Raw genomic sequence first — 13,739 nt, 5'->3', positions numbered from 1 at the left:
CTCCCTAAGAAGCTTCTCATAGGCTTTGCATAGTATACAAGTCAGTGACACAGGCCTGTAATTATTAGGACTATGTACTGACCCCTTTTTGTGCAAGGCCACAACAGTGGCAGTTTTCCATACCTCAGGAATATACTGCTCAGAAGCACAGGCACTAAACAGCAACACAACCGCATCCACAAAGGAACTGTTCTCACTTAAATACCTCAGGAGTCTAGGATGAACACCATCAGGACCCATAGCTTTACTAATATCTAGTGATCCCAAAATCTTGGCAACACTTTCAGGGTGCACCATAAATTTACTCCAGAAGTAATCATTATTACATTCTGTATAACAATTTTGAGGCAGAGGGCCAAAAGGTTCAGGTTTAAAAACTGACTGGAAAAAATCAGCTAACACTTCTGCCGTTTCAGAAGGAGACTTGGTCTCAGAACCATCATCTGTTTTAAGTCTTTCTACAGATTTTCTTAAAACACTTTTAGATTTAAGGTAATTAAAAAGAGGTTTACAATTTAACTTAAACAATTTAGTCACTTTATTCTCATATTTGATCTTTGCCTTAATCTCAGCGTTCTGGTACATCCGCTGCTCGTACTCGGCTGCGTTAAACATCACCATCGTAGGATCCTCGTCAAAATCCTTCCATGCCCGGTCCTTGCACTTTCTTTTCCTAACCAGACTAGAGCAATCCCAGGGTAACCTCTGTAAGATCTCCCCACCTTTAGTTGTTTTAAGGTGGGTGGTTGGAACACGATCTGAAATGACACTAAGTTTTTGGTGTAATTCTTCCCACATCTCTTCGACCTGAAGATCTTCTCTAGAGTACCCCCAGCTGATGTCTGATGACTGTGTGTTAACAAAGTCCTGATCCACCTTATACCAGCTTTTCTTCTTAGATGTAAGGAACTCGACATTGTTTTTGACTTTCAGCTCGACCAGTAGTGATACATGATCGCTTTTACCCAGAGGAGCAAGGATATCAACATTATTTACAAAACAATCATTATTGCAGAAGACCTGATCAAGCAAGGAGCATTGAGTTGTATCACCAACCTTCCTGACACGTGTCGAAGACCCAGTGACATACCACTTCAAACCTTTCCTGGTAAAGACATTCAAGAATTCTGATTCCATCAGCAACCTTCTGTCACATGAGTTTGGTGGGCGCTCGACTAAACTTTTGTCCCAGTTAACATGAGGTAGGTTCACATCGCCAACTATCACCAACTCTTCATCCGCATTAACTGGTAAACGTTCAAGAGCACCTAACAGGCCAGCATTGTCCTTCATATCAACAAGTGAAGTAGACCGATACAGACAAACAACATTGAACCTAACAGAGTCGATTACAATATTTACCGCAAGTGATTCAAGACCAGTAAACCAATCCAATCGTTCTACCCTCAGTGCTTTGTGGACAAAGATAGCAGATCCCCCAAAACGTGTATCATTAGGTCTGTCTGCACGAAAGAGGTTGAAATTAGGAATAGACACTTCAGCGTCAACAATATCTGAATTTAGCCAGGACTCTGTCACACAAATGATCTGAACGTTGTGAGTCTCTGACAAAACCATGAGTTCCGTCATCTTATTGTACAGGGAATTAGCATTAGTGTACAGCATCCTGATACCCTGTGATTCCTTTACGCAACTCGCTACTCGTTTTTTGACTTCACAGCATTCTGGACAACATCTTCTTTATTATCCGCATGCTCTACATTTGTTACAGAAGCCACATCAGTTGGCAGTTCCTCTTTGGGTGGTTTGTCAGCAGTTACTTTGGTCCTCTTATCAGTTTCCAGTTTAGCATTGCGTGTGTTCCACCGGATATCTCGATCCGCCTTGATCAAGTCAGGATTTATCCATACATCATCACTTTTCTTTTTTCCATGATAAGCAAACCCGCGTCCATGGTTGTGTGTGTAAGTAGCTAACTCTTCCCGGCTCAAGCTGTTCATAGGAATAAGATTATCGTGCGATATTTGCGCTGTGGCCAAATTATATACCATCCGATAGGAAAAACGCCAAATCGGATGTCGCAAGAAAAGCGAAACCTAGCGCAGGTTCCTATAAAAAGTTATGACTAAATAACTGGTCAAAATAAATATTTACACCGCGCAGCAAATAAAACAAACGAATATCAAAATAACATGCGCGTCGCTATTATGTATCGCTAGGCGTTACTATGGTTATGGCGTTACTATGGTTATGACGTCACAAATGACTATATTTGGAAATGAGGGGAAGGCTCCTTTCTCGCAACGGCGAGGTAGCGCAGTTGGTTAGAACACCAGCTTTGCAACCGCGAGGTTGCGAGTTCGAATCCCAATGTCTGCCTGGTTGTGGGGTGAGCGTCGTTGACGTTCAGCTAAGGATCCTGAGTGGTCTATGTATGATGTAGCCCCCGCTATATTCTATCAGCCGAATACTCGGGAAATCGGAAGTGAGGGTTAAATGAGGAGCTGCACATTGCAGCAGTCTCGGGCGAAGTACGGTACACACTACTTTAAGTTTAACCGTCACTGGCCAAAATTAATCATTCGGCTTTCTGCAATTGGCTGGTTGCACGTGTGTAACAATGTGGCTGTTGGAATACTCCGAAGTAATGTCGTTAAATTTACTGGAGAATCAATGATGAGGTCTGAGGACATCGTGTGTATTGGGGTACAGGGCCGGTAGCATGCGTTAATTTAGGGTAGCATGCGTTAATTTACTGACTACAAATTTACACTACAACATTGGAATCCTTTGTCGATTAGCACAGCTCGTAATCAATAAATGTAGTGGTTGTCGGCTGAACAGATTGCCGATGCAACCGCTACAAATTAGCTTTATAAGAGTCTTCAGTCATATTGATTTCTTCAAATCAGAGCTGCATTTTACACCCTCCTGTCTGGTGGCAGTGCAACTGTTAGTTAAAGAGGAAATTTTTGGGGTACCCCCCTACAGGCAATTGTGAAATAAGATGGTAGCATGCCTTAGAGAGCGTATCTCCAATTTCAGGGGCGACCCTAGATGGATCAAAGATCGTGCATATCTAGGGATATCTGTGATCTAGCGCCCGGCTCTACATTAAATACAGAAATATTACCGATTTTACGAGAAAATCGTGGTGTTGCTTGCTTACCTATGTTATTATGCTATGTATGTTAGAATAGGAAATGATCGCGGTGCCAATAAAAGAATGCGGCCCAATATTGCTTTAGTTCTCCAGTAGGATATAGAACTTGTATGAACAAGGCCAAGGCATGGCCTCAAAATTCGTTGCATCGTGTATTTGAATTGTAATATGGCCTAAGCGGGATTATCGTCTTGACATGCTTTTCTCTGCATGAAGCCTAAATACTAAGTGTGGTAACACGTCGGTTAGTCAACGGGGACAAGCAGTACCGAAAATAAGCGACGCTTAGTTGAATTTCCCCCAATTTTTCTCAATGGCTGGGTGGCCTAGTGGTTAGAGCTTCCGCCTTCTGTACAGAAGGTTCAGGGTTCGAATCCCAGTTTTACTCAGTCTAGTAAGTAGCTAAGGATTCATTGGATCGATGTGATCTCCTCGGTCGACTCAGCCGAATGATAGGAAACTTGATTGAGGGTTAAATGAGGAGGGGTGCCTGTGCCAAAAGATCAAGAATCTTAGGATACTCCTTCAGAACATCTACAATGTAGTGTACTGTTAAACAAGGGCGGTCGAACTATTCGATGACCCTATAGAGGAATCTACGAACTTTACAAATTATACAAATTATTATTATATTCTTCACCAAGAGAGATTATCAATTTGAAAGTCATGTTAATAAATTTAAATCACAAATTCATTATATCATAAATTCAAATCATACATCCAATAACTTTAAGAAAATCAAGTTAACAGTCTGCAGTCTCTCGTCATACTTAAGATCCACTTTGCTGCTCCTCGGCTAGGACGTTCTCTGCACAGTCTCTTCGTGAGTTTCACATATGTTATGTCCTGCTCCGCCTTCAGACAGTCCAGAAATTTCCAGATAGTAAGGTTTGAAAAGGATAACATTGAGTGCAGTAGAGGCCGTGGAGCAATCCTTCAGCTATGTTGAACTCCGGGGAAGCAGCATCTTGGTGGAGTCCATTTGTAGTGAGCGAAGGTAGGATTGATGAGATCTCGATCCATGTGGACTCGTAGCTAGTAACTGTAGAACTCCGCTATGTCTGTAGAAATCGAGTTTTCTGCACTGTATCCAGGAGTAGGGGCTTGTCTGGATTCTAGAAGGGTGTCTAGGAAGTTTCCAAGAGATGTCTTGAAGCTTGTCAAAGTCCTTTGAGTATTGACAATTTTGGGGAGAACATTCCAGAGTCTTCCAGCTCTTACTGCGAATGAGTGGTCGTAGGTGGAGCGTGCAGCAGCTGATGCTTGTTTGGTGAGAGAAGGGAGTATAACTTTAACTCCCAGTCTGGCATTCTCTCTGAACTGTACATCTAGAACATTTGGACATATTCCCTGGAGAACTTTCCACAGATGTATGATGGTGTAGCGTTCTCGGCGTCTTTGCAGTGATGTAAGTTTCAGTTCTTTCAGTCTATTCCATTTAATCGGTGTCTCTGAGCCCTAGAATCCGTCTGGTGAACTAGCGTTGTATGCTCTCGAAAGACTGGACATCATAGATCTTGTTTTGATTCCAAAGCGGGCAGCAGTACTCCACTCTGGACCTTATCAGGGATTTGTAGAGCTGGAGCATAACAAGTGTTGTCCTGTCTTTGAATACTCCAAGAGTGTTGTCAGTGTTGAGTCTGGATATTCTTTTTTCCTTCGAACGGTAGTTTCCTGACGATAAGAAACAATAGTCAATTGGAATCATGAATTATTGAACATATATAGACTAGATACAATTGGAACATTAATTTAATAACTGAATAAAGATTTGGAGACAAGAATTGAACATAAACTAAGTTGAAAATTACTCACCGGTGAATACGGAGTGCATGTCTCACTGTCTCAGACCCCTCACTATCCACGGCTATCGCACAGCGGATATCATTAGTGTTTATAGAGATAAAACATTCCTTTAGCTTCACCTGGAACAAATAAGGTTTCAACTAATACAGTAGCGGACAAACTAAATCATTTCAAATCGTAAAATACACATAAAATTTTGAACGGTAATAATTCGATCGGACACTCTGCTGTGCGCGCGTTTATTGCGCGCCAATAATTTAAAATTTATCAATCCGAAAGTGCTTGCGATGTAAACTTCTTATGAGGATCTAACCAAAAATTACTAGTACTTGAAGATACAAAGAGTTGATATCTTGTGGTTCTTGAAAATATCCTATGTTTGGTCGAAAGGTTAACTTACTCAAGTTCGACAAATAATTTACTTGGTAGGCCAGATGTTCACACGCAGAGCTTTCGGGACTCGCGTTAGAACCAGACAAAATTGCAACACACCACTCTCAATACAAACAGAGAGGCTGGGAAAGCAGTCAAGTCTGCCATTAGCCTGTCTCATGCCAAGAGCTGAGGTATGAGTCACTCAAAAACCAGCTGATGAACGATCTTCCACCTTCGATCAGTGAGAAGATCCCACATGCATGTGAAAAAGGTGCATCAACAGGCTGACCGGACTACCTTATGAGAAGTACGGATTTGTCTTGAACAAGCAAGGGTTCAAAGACGCTATGGGGGTAATGCAACGTCAATTAATGTCAATTAATGTCAATTAATGTCAATTAATGTCAATTAATGTCAATTAAGGGGGCAGGGGGGGGTCTTCATGGAAATTTTCTCAAAATCGACTTTTTAGTTGTTTCTAATAGATGGGAGTGATATCTATCAGATGCTTTTAATCCGATAGAAAAATATTGCTCCTAGCAGAAATTATTGCCGGTAGAAGGTCAGCGCTTGTGTGTAATTGTATTGCGCGAGCGATTTTTGATCGCGTGCCCTGAAAATCGAGTCTAAAAATCTATCTCCTCCTACATTTTTTGAGCAATCACCCTCAAACTTTCAGGATATGTTCTAGGGATCATTTAGAAGAGATTCTCCGGGCAAAATTTTGAGATAGGCCTTTAAACATTTTTTATTCGATTTTGAAAATCTTGGACTTGGTTTTTTGACGATTTTTCGAGGTCCAAGATTTTTAAAATCGAATAAAAAATGTTTAAAGGCCTATCTCAAAATTTTGCCCGGACAATCTCTTCTAAATGATCCCTAGAACATATCCTGAAAGTTTGAGGGTGATTGCTCAAAAAATGTAGGAGGAGATAGATTTTTAGACTCGATTTTCAGGGCACGCGATCAAAAATCGCTCGCGCAATACAATTACACACAAGCGCTGACCTTCTACCGGCGATAATTTCTGCTAGGAGCAATATTTTTCTATCGGATTAAAAGCATCTGATAGATATCACTCCTATCTATCAGAAACAACTAAAAAGTCGATTTTGAGAAAATTTCCATGAAGACCCCCCCCTGCCCCCTTAATGTCAATTAATGTCAATGTCAGTTTTGCAAAATTTTGGAATACTGACATTAATTGACACGATATTTTTCGACCAGAGATTATGTAGTTCTACCATATTTTTAGCACTTTAGAACGTTTATATCATCAATTTATTCACTACTATCACATATGGAAATGTGAAATGTGAAAAAATTCAGATCATTAAACAATAAAGCTAAAATAATACGGTTTTCCGAAATTTAATTTTCTTAAATGGGCGTGGCCATCCAAGGGCGTGGTTCTCAACATCATCAGAACTTAAAACCCACATTAAACGAAATGCTTTCATGACATTTATATTTGAATAACGAATCTTAAACCGCTAACATTACTCCTTCATACTAAAAAAGCCGATTCTAGATATTTTACCTGTATAAGAAACCAATAAAATATGGGCGTGGCCGGTGAGGACCGAAGATGGAAGAGTTGGAAGCTGAATTTTTTTTGTGGTCTTTGAACCTAAGAATCAACAGATAAGAACATACTCATAATTATTCAAGGACATTTTGTTTTTTTGAACCGGTCTAACTTACATAGACGTGAATATCTTGAATAGTTATATCGAATAATGATAATCTCAAATTTCAAGGCAAATTAATGTCAATTAATGTCAATTAATGTCAATTAATGTCAATTAATGTCAATTAATGTCAATGTCAGTTTGGGGTTTTTATGGAATACTGACATTAATTGACGTTGCATCACCCCAGACGCTATAGCACTGAGATACGCTCTACCCATTGCCAACATAGCCAAGAAATGCATTTGTGGCAAAGATAACACCTACAACCACATTCCTATTTGCAAGAAAGGAGGCTTTTTCAACAGCAGGCTTTGTCAACAGCAGACGTGACCACAGACGCTCCCGAAAATTTCAGCAAAAAGGTAGCCAACTTCAACAAGATCTTAGTACAAGCTGGCTACAACCATGTCGGGAAAACATCCCCTAAAAACAAAGATAGCTGGATGAATAGTGATATAAGAGCTAAGGCAAAGAATCGTAACCTCCTACGTCGAGAAGTGGGGCAGAAAGTACTGAGGACCAGGTGATCCGCATATCTCAAGGTATATGCGACGGATTCCAGAAAAAACCTGCTCAGCGGACAGTACTAGCGATGTTGGACTATTCTAAGGCGTATGACAGGGTATGGCAGCAGGAACTTTTCCACACCCTGCTTGATACAGGTGTTCCTGCCTAAATCATACGCTGGTTCAGAGCATTCCTCAAAGAAAGAACAGCCCAAGCCAAGTCCTCTACAACGGAGCATTCAGCAAGCGAGTCTTTATGAGACAGGGTCTCCCCCAGGGTGCAGTGTCATCCCCTCTGCTTTTCCTCTTCTATATAAACAGCATAAGTGAAGTGATCCCAGAAGGAGTAGAGCTAGCTCTGTTTGCAGATGATGCCTCCCTGTGGGCATCAGACATCGATCTCAACAAAGCCAACAGACAAGTTCAGCTAGCTCTTGATAAAGTACAGGAATGGAGCAACAGGAAAAATATGATGCTCAATGTAGATAAAAGTGAAGCTACGTTCTTCACTCCAGCTACTAATGAAGCAAAGTGGAGACCTTCCTTGAACCTGGATGTAACACCTATCCCGTTCAACGCTAGCCCAAAGTTCCTTGGGGTTCATATGGACCGAACACTGTCATTTCAACAGCATGTTACTGAAGTGACCAAGAAAGTCTCTGAACGCTGTAAGATACTGGCGTCCCTGGCAGGAAAACAGTGGGGCTGGAGGAAAGAAAACCTACGGAGGGTGTACATTGCTACCCAGAGGAGCGTACTTGATTATGCTGCAGCTGCTTGGCAACCATGGCTATCTGCTACTCAACTCAACAAGCTAGAAAAAGCACAGAACAAAGCCCTGAGGCTAGTCACTGGTCAATACTCGTCAACACCTACAGAAGCGCTAAGAATCGAAGCTGAAGTTGAAAGCTACAAGACACATAGTGAGCGAATCATCACTATTGCTGCAGAAAAAGCAGACCGACTCCCTTCAGATCATCCAAGGCACACAGCACTACGCCCTAAAACACCTACCATCCACAGAAGCAAGATCCGTAGTTCCTGGAGAGAGAAAACTAACTCCACCAGAGGGCAACTACCAACTCACGGAAATCCCGTAGAAGCCCTTTCAGAAGAACAGAGGAAAAGGAACTGGAAAGTGTTCACAGCACTCCCAGAGACTCCTATGCTAGTACCCAAATCCCATCCAGCTGTGCCTAACAACCAACACCCTTTCTCCACACGACCAAGAGACACTTTCTGGGACACAAGCGATACAGCTAACGAAAGCTCTGCCAAAAGACTGACCGCCCAAAGTGCTATCAGAATGATTGACAAGTACGACATATGTACTACCATCTATACTGACGGATCATGTAAAGGTGGAACCAAGGAAGGTGGAGCAGCAGCAGTTATCACCACAGGGTCAGCAGCTAACCCCGTTATACTGGAGACCATCAAAAAGAAGGGAAATAAGTTCACCTGTTCCTATGGTGAGGAGAAAACTGCACTTACGGAAGCCCTGAAATGGATGACAGAGAAGCAGAAGTATGATGACACCATCATATGCTCTGATAGCCAGGCATTACTGACTAGCATCGATAGCCTGAACCCAGACACACAGGATATCAGGAAAACTCTGGAATCACTCCATGGGACAACGAGTGGATTCCCGGCCACTCCAACATTCCTGGGAACGAATACGCTGACCAAGCAGCTAAGGAAGCAGCACAACTCCCGGACCTGGGCCAAGGACAGTCTACAATCTCATACGGAGTAGCCAGAGCAGTAGCGAAGGCTCACATCAAGGATAGCGACCCCCAACACCACCTGGTCTCCCAGACTTACAAGGGATACAACAAAAAAGAGCGGACAGTAAAATAGAGAGCAGGAAAGACGGAGCGCTGCTAGCACAACTCAGAGCAGGCCATTGCCTTCACCTGTCTCACTACAAAAATAGGATCGACTCTACAAAGAGTGCAACTTGTCCCCGTTGCGGAGAAGAAGAAGAAACAGTTGCAGTACCACACTGGATTCGGTGCCCTGCAACGATCAGGACGAGAGAAGAAATCTTCGGAAAATCTGACTTAAACTTGGACATACTAACCACCAACCCGATAGAAATCCTGGCGTTTGCTAAGAAGACCTTGCTTGAGGGACCCTTAGACGCCTAGCCCATCACCACCACCACAGCAGACACAACCGACTGGGAGACACTGTTGCAAGCATTCTTTTGGACTTTGTACAATGGACTTCTCTGTGGAAAATTGTGATCCACATATAGTGGCAAAAGAAGTGATTACCAAAATTTGGGAATCATCGGGGTGTGATCCTAAAGTGGTGGCAGCAAGTTTGATCGGGATTAAAAAACCTGCAGATAGTGGTAAATCGAGACCGATAAAAGTGACATTGGCTTGCACGGAATCAGTCAAAATGGTTCTTGCTCGAGCAAGAAATCCGAAGGAATCTAATTATGCAGCGTACCACAAATGGTACATCACACCTGACAGAAATAGGGAGGAGAAAGCAGCTCACCAGAAAATTGTTGTAAAAATGAAGGAAATGATTACTGCTCAGCCAACAAAGTATCACTATATCAGAGACGGCAATTTATTTGTAGATATCACCTTGGTACTCGGGACATCCTGGAAGGCAACAAGGCTGATATTGTGGTGGGGTCATAGTACTTTTCTATCAGCGAATAAAGTTAGAGAGGAAATGAATACTCAGAAATCAGTAATTCAGTTGCAAGGAGAACTATTGGACATAACAACTTTAGAGCTAGATTCAGTCCAGAAAACTGTTAAATCCGCCGTTAAGAGTTATCCAGTGTTACGGTGCTGCTGTGTCAAAACAGTCTACCAGCTTTACTCTGCCTCCACTTTCACGGCTAAAAACTAGCAGAAAATAGTTCGGAATGTTGTAGATGAATAATATCGCAACAAGAATGTCTTGATTTATAATCTCAGGGGGGATACAGGAGAGAAACTCGGCGATCAAATTTGCGATGAACCATAGCAGAAAAACCACGCTCCGAGGCAGCTCGATACGGGAATGTGTCCGCTGAAAAAAAAGTACTCACATATTCCACTTTCAGCCCATATAATCGGTTGTTATCATGCCAGCATACAAGAACGTTCGTCAGGAAAGCATTTCATCCCAAGGGAAATTCTGGTTCAGCTAGTAATAATGATATTTGTTTTACTTAATTTAATCTCGAAAATTCTGGTTCACTGCTTGAAGCTATACTATAATTAGAAAAATCAATCTACAAGATTAGTACACAGTTCCACTAATTCAGTAGCACTAAATACCCTCTAGCGATTACTTAATAACATAATCGCAATGTGCAATAATACAGTTACTTTCGGACAAATTAAAGCGTGTGACAAGGGATGCTAAAAGGAAACAAACGAGCAACAGCAGAACGAGATTAGACGGTGCACGTGTTGAATTGCGTTCAAATATACGCGCTTCCAAAAAAATCGAATTAAATCTTTTCACTTCCAAGTAAAGTGCGCGGCGTAGCGTGTACTTTAAAATCCAAATAATAATTATTTTAGATTCAAATATTAAACACAAAAATTACGACATAGGACTAATCTTATGTAAAAAAATGTGATAAACAATATGCTGTCAAAAATATTTGTCAAAAATTTAAAAAACACGGTTCTCCGCCCCGTTTTCTGAATTGACCATTTTATGGACTTTGACAGGCTATAACATATAACATATAACATATAACTTTTGCTAAAAGTGGCCATTTGCCTAAAACTTTTTATAGTGTGACTCTACTCAATAATATTATTCCTTTGATGTATAATGTAATAGGGGTTTATTTGTTATTAAGGGATACAATTTTCATCCGCAAGTTTACGCTTTTAGTAAATACACTATAACATACAATGTAAAAGTTTAGTTTGAAGACAAAAATCACCTGCACTTTGCACTTGCAATATTTTTCCACTTCACTGTTTTAAGTTTATATAATGTATTATATAACGAATCGATTTAATATAGTATATTAGTCGAAAGTGAACTGTCGATCTATAAATTAAAAAGCAATTAACATTTTCATGTATTTACTGGGCGGTGCTCAGCCTGCAGCCTGTCATTCCGCCTAATCTCTATTAACTTGATCATGCACATGAACATATATGTATTTGCCAGGGCTCCCCAGGACTAATGTCATGTATAATACTTAATAATTAATTTGTAATACAAAAAATAATATTATATTATGATAATTCTGAATTCGACGCGCAGTTTGTACGTGTTTGTACGTGTAACTGTATATAGCGCGGCCGAAATTGTGACAAACCTACCTAGGAAGTAGCTTGACGTAATTGTATCGCGCGAGAATGTTTTTGTAGACGCGCATGTGACGTAACGACTGAAGAGCTCGCAGTGGGTTCACTCTTTAGCTTCGCAATGACCATTCTTCCCCTGTACTTTGTACGGTTGACGTTGCCAAATACACCTATTCTCTTTGCTGATACAATGTCACTCTGGTTAAGATCTGTTGCATGTCGACAGATGATAGCCTTTAGTTGTTCCTGACTCTCATTTTCCTTATCTTCATCAGGTAAGTTTGACAGAACAATGTTATTCTCCCGCTTTTTCCTTTCCTGCATGTTAGCATCAATCTGTTGTGAGATGGTGGTTATTGCAGGGCCTGCTGCGTGCTGACACACTTCAGCTATCAATTTCTTCTGCTGCCCACTGGCTATCTCAGCCCAACTCTTGTGTATCTTCTTATTGGCTTCTGAAACAACATCATTTACAAGAACCTTCTGGATAGATTGTTCCACACTGGCGCTGACAGCAGTCTGTATAACACTTGTCAGTTCTTTAGCAACGTCATCAGTAAGTTTTTCAAATTTGAGTTTCTCAGGCAAAACGAAACAAAAGTGGCAGTTCCACACTGTCAGCTTCTTGACATCTGTAACGGTTAGACCAGCCAAACCGGCACAACTACTATGCCACCAATTCTCACATGTTGAACAACCTAGCCAAACAATCTTCTTTCTCGCAAGTGGTTCATCATACTTCTGACAATAGAAGCATATCTCCTTTCTCTCGTTAGTTTCTGTACTGGCTGGGTCACTATCGATGTGCCCCGTTTGCCCGCCATTGTTAGCCATCCCTGAACTCAAATTATTTGTTATATAGTAGTGTTGAAAGTATTGAAACATCATCACTAGTTTTAAACATTCTTTCTGATTTCCTCATTATCAGAACTGTGAACATTTCACAGCCTTCGTCATTAAAAAACAAACAAATTCTATAACTAACATAATTGTCATAATTTATTTACATATTATAGTAGAAATTAAATTAATAAGTTTTTTTAAAAAGTTTAAAATGTTAAAAAACCGTTAATAAAAAAGTAGATAAAAACAAATTCATGAGATATTTATTCCCTTTCTCTTGGCAACACACGGGTTTTTATATAAATATTGAACTTGTTGCTTCTTCTTTTCGATATAATTTACACCCTCTATTTTTGCTAAAACTATATTTGACACTTCCCAAAAGTTGCCTGTGTCTACTAAATTATTAGTCTTTTTAAACCCTTTCTTAAACCCTTCTAATTTAATCTTAAAACTTAAAACAGTCACCGAGTTATTCACATCTGAAGGGAGTTTGTTCCAGTAAGGAATAACTCGCTCTGGAAGAAATGAACTTTGGAGATTCCTAATCTTTGCCATACTCTTACAACATCTGTTGGATGATACAAGATTAAGACCTGATCTGCACACTTTGAACAAATCTGAGCCGTACTCGGTCAAACCATTAATAACCTTAAAAGCTTCGATAAGAGAGAGGATCATTTGTCCCTCTAGTCTTCACAACCTCCAGAGGTATGGGACCGCTCTGCACTGTATTTGTAGATCGTGTCTCTGAGATGATAGTTGACCACAAAAAAGAAGCCAAGAGCCAAGTCAAAAATCATATCAGAACACGATTCAGATTTGATCTGTTAAGAAATACGCTCATTGCACTGAGGAGAATCAGAGGAAGATCAAGAGCCCAGCATCTTGAACTGCAAGACGTTTCCTTCAACCTCATCCCCCAGAAGACAAGCTTTGAGGTCTCCTAGATTTGTTAATGTAAATTTTGTAGATATTTTACTGTACTAGTTTATATTGTATACAGACGAAATGTTTATATTGTATACGGACGAAATGATCCCAGGGGGGACTCCCAACCCACCGCTTCGGCGGGTTGCTGATGCACCGTTCACAAGCAAGA

General features: G+C 40.8%; 1 long non-coding RNA gene across 1 annotated transcript; it reads right to left on the bottom strand.

Annotated features, from left to right (window-relative positions):
* Positions 1–3,745: 3,745 nt before the first annotated feature.
* LOC134814930 (uncharacterized) lies at positions 3,746–10,666 on the bottom strand. The gene is made up of 3 exons (XR_010160202.1): positions 10,567–10,666; positions 4,940–5,049; positions 3,746–4,798 (listed from the first exon to the last, which is right to left on the bottom strand). It is a non-coding gene; the product is annotated as an uncharacterized LOC134814930 (long non-coding RNA).
* Positions 10,667–13,739: the final 3,073 nt, after the last annotated feature.

Source organism: Bolinopsis microptera, chromosome 1 (assembly GCF_026151205.1).
Source record: "Bolinopsis microptera isolate Bmic1 chromosome 1, MBARI_Bmic_1.0, whole genome shotgun sequence".
Taxonomy (NCBI): Eukaryota; Metazoa; Ctenophora; class Tentaculata; order Lobata; family Bolinopsidae; genus Bolinopsis; species Bolinopsis microptera.
The sequence above is the reverse complement of the archived record's forward strand: the minus strand, read 5'-3'. Positions and strand labels throughout refer to the sequence as shown.